Raw genomic sequence first — 18,085 nt, forward strand, 5'->3', positions numbered from 1 at the left:
ACATCTTTCCGATAGGAAGGAGATGAGAATTGCATGCAGTATTCAAACAGTGGCCTAACCAATGTCCTGTACAGCCGCAACATGAGCTCCCAACTCCTGTACTCAATACTCTGACCGATAAAGGAAAGCATACCAAATGCCTTCTTCACTATCCTATCTACATGCGACTCCACTTTCAAGGAGCTATGAACCTGCACTCCAAGGTCTCTTTGTCCAGCAACACTCTCTAGGACCTTACCATTAAGTGTATAAGTCCTGCTAAGATTTGCTTTTCCAAAATGCAGCACCTCAAATTTATCTGAATTAAACTCCATCTGCCACTTCTCAGCCCATTGGCCCACCTGATCAAGATCCTGTTGTAATCTGAGGCAACCGTCTTCGCTGTCCACTACACCTCCAATTTTGGTGTCATCTGCAAACTTACTAACTGTCGTTATATCTCCATAGTTTCAGTCTTGACTGGGATATGCTGTAGTCCTCTTGCTATCCTGTACACTGTCCTCTAATTAAAGAAAGATTTACATTTATACAGAGCTTTCCACAACCACTGTACCTTTCAAAGCATTTCCAGTCAATTAAGTATTTTGATTTGATTTATTTATTATCACGTGTATTTTGTTATAAAATACAGTGAAAAGTGTACAAAGTTGCCACTCTCCGGCGCCATCTCAATGCAGAAGAAAAAAGAACAAAACATAGAAAATAAAGGAAGAAAAATGAAGAAATAAAGAAAAAGTATTTATCTTCTTGTTAAGTGCTCTGCCAGGGGAATGGTGGCCAGTCACCAATCCCCTTCGCTGTGCCACTGGAATGAGAGTGACCCACTCTTCGGTGCCACCTCACCTCCACCGATGCCCTCGCCACTATGAACTTCACCAATACAGACACCACGGATGCCACCGGGACTGCACCGGTCCAAACTCACCTCCGCCACCACCTCCATGAATCTGCACAGGATTCAGACCCCGCCGGGGACCCACACTCTCCTCCACCGCAGCAGCTATGTGTCGGCAATAGGATGCCTTATTTATGCAGAAGCTGCCTATGACACTGCCATCACAAGGTCTACGCTGGGGTCCGCGCTGGGCGCACCACCTTGGTAGTGCTACTTGTAAGGTACAAAACCCAGCAACTCAGCTCAAACAAGGAAGTGAAGATGCTGAAGATCTGAAACAAAAGCTGAAATTGCTAGAGAAACTCAGCATGTCTGGCAGCACCTGTGTAGAGAAAGCAGAGTTAATGTTTCTGGGTCCAGTGACCCTTCTTCAGAACTGTTTGCACCAAGGAGACAGTGAACAGATAGGTGTAGATGGAGCCTAGAGAGAGAGAGAGAGAAGAATAGTTAAGCAGACAAAACAATGGACTTGAAATGTTAATTCTGTTTTTTTCTCCAGTTTCTCCAACAGTTTCTGATTTTTAACCCAGCGGCTAATTTGTGTACAGCAAGTTCTCACAACCAGCAATGTGATAATAATGGCTATAGAATCTGTCCTTGTGATGTTGATGGGGAGAATAAATATTAGCCAGGACACAAGAGATAAGTCATTTGCTCATCTTCGAAGTAGTGGCAATGGAGAAGATCCCTGCTCAGAATGAAGAAATTACGAATATGATCACAAAACAGCTTTAAAATCATGTTTGCATAAGGTCATGTTACCACTTTAAAATTCTCTTACAGTTTTTGAACAACTTTGCAAATAAACCAGGGGGAGGATGAGAGAAATATCTTTTTTACTGGCAGTCAATTATGATCTGGAATATACTGCCTGTTGCATGTGATGGAAACAGATTGAGTAATAAATTTCAAAAGGGAATAGTTATATACTTGGAAAGGAAATTATTGCAGGGCTATGCAGAATGAGTTGGGGAAAGGGGCTAATTAAGATCTTGAAAAATATTTCATTGTCCTTAAAGTCCGGTGAGCCACCTTAAGGTTGTGAAAAAAGCTAAAGAAATGAAAATCTCTCCTTTATCAACTGTTGCACCCATTTCCTGCAACACTGTCCAAAACAGCATTTTGATAACAGTGCAAGTATTGTAAATCCAAAAATGTTCTGACTCACAATGAACAATACATTAAAACTTCTGAAAATGACTAATTTGTGGCTCAGTGTAAACACTTCTCATCTCTGAGGTTGAGGATTGCAGGTTCAAATCTCACCAGAAGCACCTCAGCACAGAAACCTGAGCAGATGCAGTGTCAGTATTGGGGATACTGCACGTTTAAAAGTGTCATCTTTTTGATGAGATTTTAAAGGAAGATCCGACTGCCTTCTTTAAAAACCCAGCACAGTTTCAAAAAAGAGCAAATAGTTTTCCTCTGTGTACTGGTAAATATGTATTCTTCATTCAACATCAACAATATTGTTAGTCTGGTCATTATCCTATTGCAGCTTGTGGGAGCTTAGTGTGAGCAAATTGGCTGCTGTGTTTCCTATTCTACAGCAGTAACAGAAATTTTAAAAAATAACTCATGAGTTAAAAGGGCCTTGGGGCACCCTAAAGACATCAGTGCTGCTGCATACAGAGGAACCTTGATCATCCAAAGGACATGGGCAGGCAGTATTTTGTCTAGTTAATCAAATTCCGGATAATCAAATGCCAGATACCGTAGTTTAGCCGAGCATTAGGACCAAGGTTCCTCTGTAAATGCAAATCTTTCTTTTTCTCTTCAAGTGTTACATGTACTTGTTTGTTGAGAGCAACATTGTTGTTACAAAGACATATTCATGCTATGATTGTAATAAATGTGAGGGGGGTCATCTGTTCACATAGTGTAAGAGAGACTCAGGGGAGCAAATAGAATGGTAAAACCTTTCCAGCATGGTAGAAAGTCATCAAATTTACATTAGCTCGCTTGAAGAGCTATCGACTTTGTGGCATTGCTCAGCAATTTACACAAATGTTTTCTGTTTTCAAATTATTTAACCATTTCTAATTAAAGCAATATTGAAACAAGCTGTCAGCATTATTCCTGGCAGGAGTTTCCATTGAAAATAAAAAGAATCTGATAAGCTATTGCCTTGCTCTTTATTTCATTGATAAATGTAAATGGACTATACCTATTTAAAATCCATAATAATTTGAAAGCCTTATCTGAAGCTTTGTCTTAACCCTCTCTACAAGGGACAAATCAGAACCGTGATAGAATGTTATCCATGTGCCTGGAATGAGTGCAGCTCCAACAAAACTCAAGCACCTTTACATCATCGAGGCCTAACCATACCTTTTGATCAGTAACCCATAATGACCTTAAACATGATATGCCTCAACACCAGCTTATTGCAGAGTACAGTATGTTTCAACTGATGTTTACAAAATTATGAGGGGCATGGATAGGGTAAATAGGCAAAGTCTTTTCCCTTGGGTCAGGGAGACCAGAACTAGGGGGCATAGGTTTGGGGTGAGAGTGGAAAGATGTAAAAGAGACCTAAGGGGCAACTTTTTCACGCAGAGGGTGGTATGTGTATGGAATGAGCTGCTAGAGGAAGTGGTGGAGGCTGGTACAATTGCAACATTTAAGAGGCATTTGGATGGGTATATGACTAGGAAGGGTTTGGAGGGATGTGGGCTGGGTGCTGGCAGGTGGGACTGGATTGGGTTAGGATATGGGTCGGCATGGACAGGTTGGTCCGAAGGGTCTGTTTCCATGCTGTACATCTCTATGACTCTCTGCTGCCTGTCCAACTTGGAAAGACAATGCCAACAATTGCACAAACATTTTCAAATTCCCCTTTTAAGTCAGATATCCAACTGACTTAGACATTGCTGTTCCTTCTTTGTTGTTGAATCAAAAGCCAGGAATTCCACACCAAATAGAATGTAAGTTCACTCAACACACATAATTCAGTTGTCTATGAAGTTTGCTCATCAGCATCTTCTCATGGTAAACAAGGATTGGACATTAAATATTGCCTTTGCGAGCACTGTTTATATCCCAAAGTGAATTTTAAAACCACAGAGATGGGGATGGTGTAGGGAAAAGAATAACAACAGTACTCCTTTATTTTCTGAACTGGATATTTCTTTATCATCCGTAGCCCCAAATACTTGAGTCTGATTTTTTTTTGGTTCACATCCATTCTCTTCCCAATACTTGCAAGAAATGCTTTTAAAACCGTTTTCATAATTATAAATATTTTCTAAGTACAAAATCTTATATATATATCTTGGGTTAAGATACTAAAGGGTTTTCATTTATTCGTCCACTTGTCAAGGTATAGGTGTCAGTTCTGAAGCGTTGAATATTTCGCATTTCAAGAATACAGTGAGTATCCCAGGTTAAGTATAATTTGGGTTACAATCCAATTAAAATTCTCACACATACAGCCTTAGTGAGCACCCTTAGGTGATAGTTTTTTATTTCCTCAAACAACAACACCAGAGTCTTTCAAAGTGAGAGTGCTAAAAGAGTCTTGTTTTGGAGGCAGCTTTTTTCATATGGGTTCATACCTGTATCATAATGGTATACCACAGAGAAGGAGGCCATTTAAACTATGTGTATTTCTAAAATTCACGTCTGGAATGTGGAAGTCACTGGCTGGGTGAGCATTTATTGCCCATCCCTAGTTACCCTTGAGTAGGTGGTGGTGAGCTGCCTTCTTGAACTGCTGCAGTCTATGTGCTACAGGTTGACCTATAATGGCCTGAGGGAGGAAATTCCAGGATGTTGACCCAGTGACAGTGAAGAAGTGGTGAGGTATCTTCATGAATGGTGAGTGGTTTGAAGGCGAACTTGCAAGTGTTGGTACTCCCATGTATCTACTGCCTCTGTCCATTTAGATGGAAGCAATTGTGGATTTGGAAGATGCTGTCTAAGGGTCTCTTTTTCTGCAGTGCATCTTGTAGATAATACACACTGCAGCTGCCGAATGTCAGTTGTAAACGGAGTGGATGCTTGTGGATGGGGTGCCAATCAAGTGGGCTGTTTGTCCTTGCAGGTGACAAGTATTGTTGGAGCTGCACTCAAGTATTCCTCCTGATAATTGTTAGTTCTTTGTTACAGCCCTGCAATTGGACCTACTCACCTGCTGTTTCCCCTTAGCACATTCTTTTTTCCTTGACAGTTTTTTTTATCCCTTTTGAAAGTTGTTTGTTCTGCTACCTGCACTTTTTTCAGGTACTACTTCCCAGGCATTAATAATTCACTGTAAGAATAAAATTGCCACATATGCCCTCTGCTTCCTTTCCTCATTACCTTAAATCTCTGCTTTCTGCTTACTGATGCTTCTACTCCCATTTTGCCTTACTGACTCCATCAAAATTGATCTGATTTTGAATTAAATTTCAGTTAAATTGCCTCTTAACCTTCATTAATTTAAGGAGAATAACCAGCTTTACCAGTTTCATAGAACATAGAACACTACAGCACAATCCAGGCCCTTCGGCCCTCAATGTTGTGCCGACTTTTTATCCTACTCTAAGATCAGACTAACCTACATACCCTTCATTGTACCATCATCCATGTGCCTATCCAAGAGTCGCTTAAATGTCCCCAATGTATCTGACTCTACTGCCACTGCTGGCAGTGCATTCCACGCACCCACCACTCTCTGTCTAAAGAATCTACCTCTGACATCTCCTCTAAACCTTCTTCCGATCACCTGAAAATTATGCCCCCTCGTGATAGACATTTCTGCCCTGGGAAAAAAGTCTCTGGCTATCCACTCTATCAATACCTCTCAACATCTTGTACACCTCTATCGAGTTACTTCTTATCTTTCTTCGAGAAAAGCCCTAGCTCCCTCAACCTTTCTCCATACAACATGCCCTTCAGTCCAGGCAGCATCCTGTTAAATCTCCTCTGCATCCTCTCTAAAGCTTCCACGATGAGATGACCAGAACTGAACACAATATTCCAAGTGTGGTCTAACCAGGGCTTTATAGAGCTGCAGCATAACCTCATGGCTTTTAAACTGAATCTCCCTGCTAATGAAAGCCGACACACCATACCCTTTCTTAACAACCCTATCAACTTAGGTGACAGCTTTGAGGGATCTATGGACATGGACCCCAGAATCCCTCTGTTCCTCCAAATGTCAAGAATTTTGCTTTTAACCCTGTATTCTGCATTCAAATTCGATCTTCAAGAATGAATAACTTCACACTTTTTCAGTTTGAACTCCATCTACCATTTCTCAGCCCAATTCTGCATCCTGTCAATGTCCCATTGCAACCTATAACAACCCTCCACAACTCCGCCAACCTTCATGTCATCGGCAAACCTACTAACCGACCCTTCCCCCACTTCCTCATCCATGTCATTTATAAAAATCACAAAGAGTAGAGTTCCCAGTACAGATCCCTGCAGAACACCACTGGTCACCAAGCTCCAGGCTGAATATTTTCCATCTACCACCACCCTCTGTCTTCTATGGGCCAGCCAATTCTGTATTCAGACAGCCAGATTTCCCTGTATCCCATGTTTCCTTACTTTCTAAATGAGCCTACCATGGGGAACCTTACCAAACACCTTGCTCAAATCCATATACACCATATCCACTATTCTACCTTTATTAATGGACATATCACATCATTAAAGAATTCAATAAGGTTTGGGAGGCATGATCTGCCCCTCACAAAGCCATGCTGACTATCTCTAATCAAACTATGGTTTTCCAAGTAATCATAAATCCTGCCTCTCAGAATCCTCTCCAACACTTTGCCCACCACTGACGTAAGATTGACTGGTCTGTAATTCCCAGGATTATCCCTATTCCCTTTCTTGAACAACATTTTTTTACCATCCAACCATCTGGTACTACTCCAATGGACTGTGAGGATGCAAAGATCATCGCCAAAGGCACAGCAATGTCTTCCCTCACTTCTGTAATAACCTATATTATATCCTATCTAGCACAGGGAATTTATCTATCCTTACGTTTTCAAAATTTTCAGCCCATCCTCCTTCTTAACATCTACCTGTTCTAGCATATCAGTCTGTTTCACGCTGTCCTCAGAAACATCAAGGTCCCTCTCAGTGAATACTGAAGCAAAATATTCATTAAGGACCTCTCCTGTCTTCTCCAACTCCAGGCACAGGTTCCCTCCACTATCCCTGATCAGCCCTACCCTCACTCTAGCCAACCTCCTGTTCCTCACATAAGTGGAGAATGCCTTAGGGTTTTCCTTAATGCTACTCACTAAAGCATTCTCATGCCTCCTTCTAGCTCTCCTGGCTACCATGTAACCCTCTAAAGTACTGTCTGGTCCTTGCCTCCTCAACCTTAAGTAAGTTTCCTTCTTCCTCTTGTCACCCAAAGTTTTTCAACCTACCATCCCTTCCTTGCCTCAGTGGAACAAATCTGTCCAGCACTATCAGCAAGTGCTTCCTTAACAACTTCCACATTTCTGTCGTGCATTTCCCTGGGAACTTATTTTCCCAATTTAGGCACCCCAGTTCCTATTAGCATTGTAAGTTCCCCTCTCCCAATTAAATATTTCCCTTTACCGTCTACTCCTATCCCTCGCCATGATTACAGTAAAGGTTGTGATCACTATTGCTGAAATGCTCTTCCACTGAGATATCTGATACCTGGCCTGGTTCATTGCCAAGCACCAAATCCAATATGCCTCCCCTCTAGCCAGTCTATTTATATATTGTGTAAGGAGCCCTTCCTGGACACATCTGACAAAAACTGCTCCATTCAAACTGTTTGAACTTAGAAGCTTCTAATCAATATTAGGGAATTTAAAGTCACCCATGACAACAAACCTGTTACTTCTGCACCTTTCCAAAATTTGCCTCCCAATCTGGTCCTCCATGTCTCTGTTGCTATTGGGAAGTATGTAAAACCTCCCAATAAAGTGACTGCTCCTTTCCTGTTTCTGACTCCCACCAATACTGACTCTGTAGACAAACTCTACTCGTTGACCTCTCTTTCTGCAGCTGTGATACTATCCCTGATTAGCAATGCCACTCACCCATCTCTTTTAACTCCACTGTCACCACCACCCCCACCCACTCCGCCCCCCCCCCCCCCCACCCCCACCCCCAACATTCCTTTTGAAACATCTAAACCCCTGGAGCATCCAACAACCATTCCTGCCCCGGTGATAACCACATCTCCGTAAGGGCCACAATGTCATAGTTCCAAGTACTAATCCATGCTCTAAGTTCGTAACCCTTATTCCTGATTAAAATCGACACATTTCAGCCCATCACACCTACTGCACCTTTGCCCAATCAAGTGCCTATCCCTCCTCACAGATTCCCTGCACTGTGTACCTGACAGTTCACTACCTACTCCATCAACTGATCTGTAGCTCCGGTTCCCATCTCTCTGCCAATCTCGTTGAAACCCTTCCGAAGAGCTCTAGCAAACTTTCTGCCCAGTTTGTTGGTGCCCTTCCAGTTCAGGTGAGCCTGTCGTTCTTGTACATGTCCCAGCTTCCCAGAAATTATCGCAATGATCCACATGCAACTGATCTTCATTCAACTGAAGCCCCTCACCACTGCACAGCATCACCAACATCATCAACATCACCAACATCATGTATGCTCTGCCTCAAAGTACTTGCCTCAAAGTAATCTTTCCACATCGCTTTACCAGTTATAAAGCCATTGAGTCATTCAGCATGAAAACAGACCTTTCAGTTCAGCTAGACCATGCTGATCATGTTCCCAAACTAGTCTAGTCCCACTTGTTTCATTTGCCAATAATCCCCTTCTGTTTTCGAACCTTCCTGTATTGATATTCTCTTTCTTTCTCATCACCTTTTTGCTTTTCATCTACTGTCAATAACATCTCTTACATCTTTTTGTTTTCCTCTTAAAAGATCCCCTACCCAGACTTTCTGACTTAGTTCACCAAATGTTTTTGTTCATTTACTCTCCTCAGCACTTCTTCTGTTCCTCTGTTTTCTTTACAGCTGATCCTTTACAACCTCCTGCAAAATCACATTTCAAAGTTATTTATCAATCTCCTCCTTCGGTCTCCTTTTGTAAAACGTCCAAATCTCACAATCACACAAAACCACACTCCAAATCATGCGCTTTGCAAGTTGCTTCTTGAGGTGTTTAATCAGTTTTCCTGCCAGCAACTATCTTCTCTTCATAATAATGGCCCTTCCCATTGCTATCCTTGTTCCTAACTTTGTATTTAGTCTGGGTGTCTCCTTCTGTGAATGCATTAATACGTGCTGGGGATGTTAAACTATGTATCACTTTGGTTTGCCAATGTTCATCTTTGACACCATATTAAATCTCTTCTGAACTGGATCCTTTCTAAGATTTTGACATTCAACATAAATTGTGTTGCCCAGAATTCAATGCAATAGCTGAGATTTAATGCATAGTCTTTTATAAATGTTTTCCACAACTTTTATATTCATTTAGTAAGAAAACTAAGGTTGAATATGCAATTTACCACCTTTTTCAAGTTATCCTGCTACCCTCAAACATTTTTATGTGTATATCTCCAAGTCTGTGATGGAGTACAACGTGAGAAAGTGTGAGCTTTGGTAAGAAGATGAGAAGCATGGACTGTTTTCTAAATGGGGAGAAAGCTCAGATGTCTGAAATGCAAAGAGACTTGAGAGTCCTAGTCCAGAATTCTCTCAAGGTAAACTTGCAATTGAGTCAGCAGTTAGGAAGGCAAATGCAATAGTGGCATTTATTTTGAGAGGACTTGAACATAAAAGCAGGTTGTACTTTTGAGGCTCTATAAGGCTCTGCTCAGATCACATTTGGAGTATTGTGCGCAGTTTTGGGCCCCCATATGTCAGGAAGGGTGTACTGGCCCTGGAGCATGTTCAGAGGAGGTTCACAAGGATGGTCCCAGGAATGAAAAGCTTAACATATGAGGAACGTTTGAGGACTCAGGGTCTATACTCAATGGATTTTAGAAGGATGAGGGGGGAATCTAATTGAAGCTTACGAAATACTGAATGGCCTGGACAGAGTGGATGTTGGTAAAACGTTTCCATTGGTAGGAGAGACTAGGACAGGTGGAGGCCACCTCATTGAGTGTATTTCAGACAGACAGAGATAGGTTCTTGATTGTCAAGGGGATCAAGAGTTGCCCCAAGGAGAAAACGGGAGAATGGAGTTGTAAAACCTATCAGCCATGATTGAATGATGGAGCAGACTCAATGGGTTGAATAGCCTAATTTCTGCACCTATATCTTTTGCTCTCTGTGATCAGACATCACCATCAAGATTGCGTGATCTAACTAATATTGCCACAGAATCCCTACAGTGCAGAAAGAGGTCATTCGGTCCATCAAATCTGCACCAACCCTTCAAGAACATCCTACCCACCTAACCTATTCTTGTAACCCTGCATTTCCCATAGTTAATCCATCTAATCTGCAAAATTTTGGACTGTGGGATGAAACCCACGGAGACACGGGGACAATGCCCGAGGCCAGAATTGAACCCGGGTCCCTGACACTGTGAGGAAGCAGTGCTAACCACACAGGCACTCAAACTCCCAGTTTCCCTTCAATCCGATAGTCTTTAACTTATCTTGTAACCCTATTTTGTAATACTTTATTGGGTAACTTTTGAAAGTCTATATATAGCATCAATACAGCATGGCCTCAACAACAGAAGTGTGACAGATGACGGGGAAGCCTGTTTTTAGTAATATTACTCAAGAAGTAAATATTTGCAAGACAACACTGCAAGAACCAACCTGTTTTTCTTCACACAATGCAACAAAATCCTTTACACCCACCTGAGTGCACAAACAAGGCCTCATGTTAATATTTTGTGTGACACTGACTCATCAGTTAGTCAGACAAGACTCTGATCCCACTAGACTCAGCTGGATTCAGATAAGTTTCCTCTCTTTCCTCAGAGATCAAGATTAATGCCTGATGTCTCATTCAGTCTCATTTCACTACTCTGTCTCTGATCCTGGTTGACCAAAACTAAGTACAATACTCAAGGTCGGTCCACAGGTAATAAACATAACTCCGATTCCTGTCCCGTGCTGAGACCGGGAGTCCGATTCCACTCTGAGACCAGGAGTCCAATTCTGCATTGAGACCGGGAGTCCGATTCCACACTGAGACCAGGAGTCCGATTTCATACTGAGACCAGGAGTCCGATTCCACACGAAGACCAGGAGTCCGATTCCACACTGAGACCGAGCGTCTGAGTCCACAAGGAGACCAGGATTCCGATTCCACACTGAGACCAGGAGTCTGATTCCACACTGAGACTAGGAGTCCGATTCCACACTGAGACCGGGAATCCGATTCCACACTGAGACCGGGAGTCCAATTCCACACTGAGACCGGGAGTCCGATTCCACACTGAGACCGTGAATCCGATTCCACACTGAGACCTGGAATCCGATTCCACACTGAAACTGGGAGTCTGATTCCACACCGAGACCGGGAATCTAATTCCACACTGAGACTGGGAGTCCGATTCCGCAATGAGACCAGGAGTCCAACTCCACACTCAGACCAGGGGTCTGAGTCCACACTGAGACCAGGAGTCTGATTCCACACTGAGACCGGGAGTTTGATTCCTGTCCCATGCTGAGACCGGGAGTCCGATTCCACACTGAGACCGGGAAATCGATTCCATACTGAGACCAGGAGTATAATTCCACACTGAGACCAGGAGTACAATTCTGCACTGAGACCATGAGTCTGATTCCACACTGAGACCGAGAGTGTAAGTCCACACAGAGACTGGGAGTCCGAATCCACACTGAGACCGGGAGTCTGAGTCCACACTGAGACCAGGAGTCTGATTCCACACTGAGACCAGGAGTCCGATTCCACACTGAGACCGGGAATCCAATTCCACACTGAGACCGGGCGTTTGATTCCACACTGAGACCAGGAATCTGATTCCACACTGAGACCAGGAGTCCGATTCCACACTGAGACCAGGAGTCAGATTCCATACTGAGACCGGGAGTCCAATTCCACACTGAGACAGGGAGTCTGAGTCCACACTGAGATCGGGAGTCTGAATCCACACTGAGACTGGGAATCTGATTCCAAACTGAGACCGGGAGTTCCGATTCCACACTGAGACCAGGAGTCTGAGTCCACACTGAGACCGGGAGTCTGAATCCACAATGAGACCGGGAATCCGATTCCACACTGAGACCAGGAGTCTGATTCCACACTGAGACCGGGATTCCGATTCCACACTGAGACCTGGTGTCCGATTCCGCACTGAGACCGGGAATCCGATTCCACACTGAGACCAGGTGTCTGATTCCACCCTGAGACCAGGAGTCCAATTCCACCCTGAGACCAGGAGTCTGAGTCCACACTGAGAGCAGGAGTCCGATTCCACACTGAGACCTGGCGTCCGATTTCACACTGAGACCAGGAGTCCAATTCCGCACTGAGACCGGGAGTCCAATTCCACACTGAGACAGGAAGTCTGATTCCACACTGAGACCGGGAGCCCAATTCCACACTGAGTCCGGGAGTCTGAGTCCACATTGAGACCGGGAATCCGATTCCACACTGAGACCAGGAATCTGATTTCTCACTGAGACCGGGAATCTGTTTTCACACTGAGACCATGTGTCCAATTCCATACTGAGACCAGGAGTCTGAGTCCACACTGAGACCGGGAGTCTGAATCCACACTGAGAGCAGGCGTCCGATTCCACACTGAGACTGGTAGTCCATTTCCGCACTGAGACCAGGAGTCTGATTCCACACTGAGACCAGGAGTCTGATTCCACACTGAAACCAGGAGTCCGATTCCACACTGAGACCGGGAGTCTGATTCCACACTGAGACCAGGAGTCCAACTCCACACTCAGACCAGGAGTCTGAGTCCACACTGAAACCAGGAGTCCGATTCCACACTGAGACCAGGAGTCCGATTCCACACTGAGACCGGGAGTCCGATTCCACACTGAGACCGGGATTCTGAATCCACACTGAGACCGGGAGGCCAATTCCACACTGAGATCAGGAATCCGATTCCACACTGAGACCGGGAATCCAATTCCAGACTGAGACCGGGCGTTTGATTCCACACTGAGACCAGGAGTCAGATTCCACACTGAGATCAGGAATCCGATTCCACACTGAGACCGGGAATCCAATTCTAGACTGAGACCGGGCGTTTGATTCCACACTGAGACCAGGAATCTGATTCTACACTGAGACCAGGAGTCCAATTCCACACTGAGACCAGGAGTCAGATTCCATACTGAGACCAGGAGTCCGATTCCACACTGAGACCGAGCGTCTGAGTCCACAAGGAGACCAGGATTCCGATTCCACACTGAGACCAGGAGTCTGATTCCACACTGAGACCCGGAGTCCGATTCCACACTGAGACCGGGAATCCGATTCCACACTGAGATCGGGAGTCTGAATCCACACTGAGACTGGGAATCTGATTCCAAACTGAGACCGGGAGTTCCGATTCCACACTGAGACCGGGAGTCCAATTCCACACTGAGACCAGGAGTCCGATTCCACACTGAGACCAGGAGTCTGAGTCCACACTGAGACCGGGAGTCTGAATCCACAATGAGACCGGGAATCCGATTCCACACTGAGACCAGGAGTCTGATTCCACACTGAGACCGGGATTCCGATTCCACACTGAGACCTGATGTCCGATTCCGCACTGGGACCGGGAATCCGATTCCACACTGAGACCAGGTGTCTGATTCCACCCTGAGACCAGGAGTCCAATTCCACCCTGAGACCAGGAGTCTGAGTCCACACTGAGAGCAGGAGTCCGATTCCACACTGAGACCTGGCGTCCGATTCCACACTGAGACCGGGAGTCCATTTCCGCACTGAGACCGGGAGTCCAATTCCACACTGAGACAGGAAGTCTGATTCCACACTGAGACCAGGAATCTGATTTCTCACTGAGACCGGGAATCTGTTTTCACACTGAGACCATGTGTCCAATTCCATACTGAGACCAGGAGTCTGAGTCCACACTGAGACCGGGAGTCTGAATCCACACTGAGAGCAGGCGTCCGATTCCACACTGAGACTGGGAGTCCATTTCCGCACTGAGACCAGGAGTCTGATTCCACACTGAGACCAGGGGTCTGAGTCCACACTGAAACCAGGAGTCCAATTCCACACTGAGACCGGGAGTCTGATTCCACACTCAGACCAGGAGTCCAACTCCACACTCAGACCAGGAGTCTGAGTCCACGCTGAAACCAGGAGTCCGATTCCACACTGAGACCGGGAGTCTGATTCCACACTCAGACCAGGAGTCCAACTCCACACTCAGACCAGGAGTCTGAGTCCACACTGAGACCGGGAGACCGAGTCCACACTGAGACCAGGAGTCCGGTTCCAAAAAGAGATTAAAAAATGCAAAAAGAGAGAGAAAGAAAAGAAAAACAGACAGAGTAGTCGAGCCCCAACTCATCAGTCCCACTTGCCGCCATCTTGGTGTAATCATTAGATTGATGGATAGAGTCGTAGGCCTCAGAGATCCAGATCCTGGCCTCACGTGACACTAGGAGTAACAAGATTGCAATTAGCAGCAGAAATCTTGGCTCAATTCCCAACACCAACTTGTGCAATTCGAATGAAATCAATATAATGGCCACAATGCCAGGCCAGCTAAGAATTTGTCTTTGGGACCTTACTGGTCGGGCCATACCATGAAGAGTTAAATCCAAATTCAGAGCTCCAAGGTAAACATTCAAGAAATGGGAATACCTGCAGGCACAATGACTCAAAACATTACTGGAAATCCTTGACGCAAATCTACCTGCTGCAGGCTCACTTCTCTGTTCTCTTATTTCTTAATAATCATAGCCAAGAATTCCTCGCTCACACAAAGTGCTGAATTCTATTTTTGAATTCGACATATATGAGGCATCACTGCTGATGCATAAAGCAGCAGTCATTTTATCTACTCAAATTTTCAATCAATTTGATTTTAATCCCTTTTAACATTTGTCATTGTGAAGAAGAAACCGAAAGAAAGAGAGAAAGAGAGAGATTAAAGGCTACGAAAAGTGAAATATTATCAATCAGAATGCACACATACATCCATTCTGGTCACAGCAAAGAAATGTATCAAACCTATCAAAGTTCAGGTGAAGATTAGAAGACTGAAGTACCATGAGGCTATTCCATACAATGGATATCAAAGCTGATTTACGACTCCCCGATTACCAGTGGCCAGGAAGCATCTGTGTTTCTGAAGATCCAAGAGTCTGCAGCCCCTCTTCCATAATGTGAAGCAACTGCTCCTCAGTTTCTAACTCATTACAGCCCCTGACTTCAGCCACCCAGTGCACAGCAAGTGGACAAATATGAATCCCTACAGTGTAAAAGCCCATTGAGTCCACACCGACCCTCTGAAGAGCATGCCCCCAGACCAAACCCCTACCCTATCCCCATAACCCTGAATTTTCCATGGCTAACCCACCTAGCCTGCACATCCTGAACAGTTTGGGGCAAGTTAGCATGGCCAATCTACCTAACTTGCACATCTTTGGACCGTGGGTGGATTTCGGAGCAGGAGGAGGCAGCCCACGCAGACACAAGGAGAACATACAAACTCCACAGAGGCAGTCACCCGAAAGTGAAATCAAACCTGGGTCCCTGGCACTGAGAGGCAACAGGGCTAACCATTGAGTCACCATGCCACCCCGAGGCCTCTTGATGACCTCCTTGTGAATCTGTTGCTGGTGCTGATCAAGGTGGGTATCTCAGGTCCAGAGAGCAAAACGTCAAGGAGGCCATTCAGCTAAACTGCCTGCCTCTGTTTCTTGGTACATCTGTGCCTGGGTGTGCCTGGGGAGGGAACACAAAGTATCTGCTAGTACAATTCAGACTTTCCGAGACTGATGGATATCAAGGGACTATGGTACTCCATCATCACTGGGAAAATCATTTTAATTTGATTTGTTAAGCATCCTTTCAAATTTTAGCAAGCTTCATGAAATTTTAGTAATGGTATCCCTTCAGGGAAGAGCATTACAACGTATGGTTGAATTCAAGAAGATAGAAGACTGAAAAGTCATGATTCACTTATTAGCATTTATTTACAGAGACACAGATTTATCTCCAAAAAGCACTCTTTCAACCTGTTCCTATTTATGAGAGCACAGATGTGCTATGTAAAGACTGTTTACTTTTATGCATTTTTGATTGTAAACTGATATTGGAAAAGATTTATTTTTTAAATCTAAGATTCTGCAGTTTATGAAACCAAGAAAGCTATACAGTTTACTTTTTACTGTTGAAGTGTAATTTTCAGATGAGCTGGAATCAAGGGGTATTTGAGGATTCAAGTGTTACCAAGTAGCTCATTGGTTTGCAGACTAACAACAAATACCTTCTGCCTGCCAATGACTATCTGCTTTGTTCTCAGACAGCTGAACAGCTTAGTCCTTGAACAAGATAAGGAGAAACCACCACTCCTCCATCACCTTAAGAGCTCTCTCTCTTCTCTGCAGTAAATATCATTTTAAGTATGAAGGAAACCAGTTTATTCTTCCTTCAGCAGTTTTAATCAATGAGTCAGAAGAACTTTTAAAAATGTGAGGCAATCTCTGAATGTCTCCTGTAAAAGAGCACCCAGAGAAGGAATACTGAGAAGCAGAATTCTGATCAGCACAGGAATTATTTCAGTCAATCCTGTAAAAAGGATTTCCCAGTTTTCCCTCTGTCCATTACACCAATATTTGTGTGTGCGTGTATTAGGGGAATTTTATAAGCACATTAATGGTAGAGTTATATGACAATGGTTCATGATTGTTTACCTGCAACTAGGGTCTGTTTGTTTGCAATTTTTTGTTAGTACTTAAACCTGACCTGTAAATGTCAGACTGAAAATCCAGTAAATTGTGGAATTCTGCATAATTTTTAACTTTTGTGACGACTCCAGAAACATTAAGGCTTGGTTTCCAGAATGCTGCTCCAGTGAGATGCGACAATTCCCAATTAAAATCCTCCACTAAAATACAATTAACATCCAATTTATACACCTCATAAAAACTGTGACTGCAAAGACAGGTCAGTGGCTGCAAATTCTTGGTCAAGTAACCCAGCTCCTGATTTCCCATCTATAAAGTACCAGCCACAACAACACTCTCCACTGTTCTGGATGAGTACAGCTCCAAGAACACTCAAGAAGCTGAAAACGATCCATGAAAAAGCAGTGCCTTGACCAACCCCCCTCGTCTATACCTTAGATATTCACTTCCACCACCATTATTGCACAGAGGCAGCAGTGTATACCATCTTCAAGATACACTGCAACAATCCATCTTCCAAACATGGGATCTCAACCATCTTTAACAATAAGGGCTTCGCCCCAACACTTGCAAGATCTCCTCCAAGTCATAAACGATCCTAATTTGGAACCATACTGTTGCTTCCTTACTGCAATTGGACCTCCCTTCCTAACAGCTTAGTTGAAGTACCTACACCACATCAAATCATAGAGTTATAGAGATGTAGAGAACAGAAACAGATTCTTGGGTCCAACTCATCCATGCTGACCAGATATTCTAACCTAATCTCATCCAATTTGCCAGCACTTTGCCCATATCTCTCTAAACTCTTCCTATTCATATACCCATCCAGATTCCTTTTAAATGCTTTAATTGTACCAGCATCCACCACTTCCTCTGGCAGCTCATACCACACACACACACACCACTCTCTATATGAAAAAGTTTCCCTTTAGGTCCCTTTTGTATCTTTCCCCTCTCACCCTAAACTTTTGCCCTCTAATTCTGGACCCCTCCACTCCAGGGAAAAGACCTTGCCTATTTACCCTATCCATGATTTCAATCAAGAGACAAATCTCAACAAAACATAGAATCAAGAAAGAACCCAGGCTACTCATTATTGTAGATTTATAGATTGCAATCATTCAAAAAGGAAGCTCACCATCTTTTGAATGTAAATTAGGGATGGGTAAAAATTGCTGGTTCTGCCACATACATCCTCTGAACAAATATTTAAAATCTTGCCGATTTATTCAAATTCTCCCACCTGCTGGGAGACATTCTAACTGATCATAATCCCACTTTACACAACTAAAGGTCTTTACTCCTCCTAGACTTTGATATTTGTCCATTTGGTTGAAGCACTTGCTGTATATTTGCTGTTCAGGCCGCTGCCACATGCTGTCGGTGTGACACGG

The 18,085-nt window shown here is 43.9% G+C and overlaps 1 protein-coding gene across 2 annotated transcripts in view; it reads right to left on the minus strand.

Annotated features, from left to right (window-relative positions):
* Window positions 1-18,085, minus strand: part of LOC140494546 (signal-transducing adaptor protein 1-like) — a 101,500-nt gene that overhangs the window by 63,798 nt on the left and 19,617 nt on the right. The window lies entirely within an intron of this gene.

The sequence above is a fragment of the Chiloscyllium punctatum genome, chromosome 24 (assembly GCF_047496795.1).
Source record: "Chiloscyllium punctatum isolate Juve2018m chromosome 24, sChiPun1.3, whole genome shotgun sequence".
Lineage (NCBI taxonomy): Eukaryota > Metazoa > Chordata > Chondrichthyes > Orectolobiformes > Hemiscylliidae > Chiloscyllium > Chiloscyllium punctatum.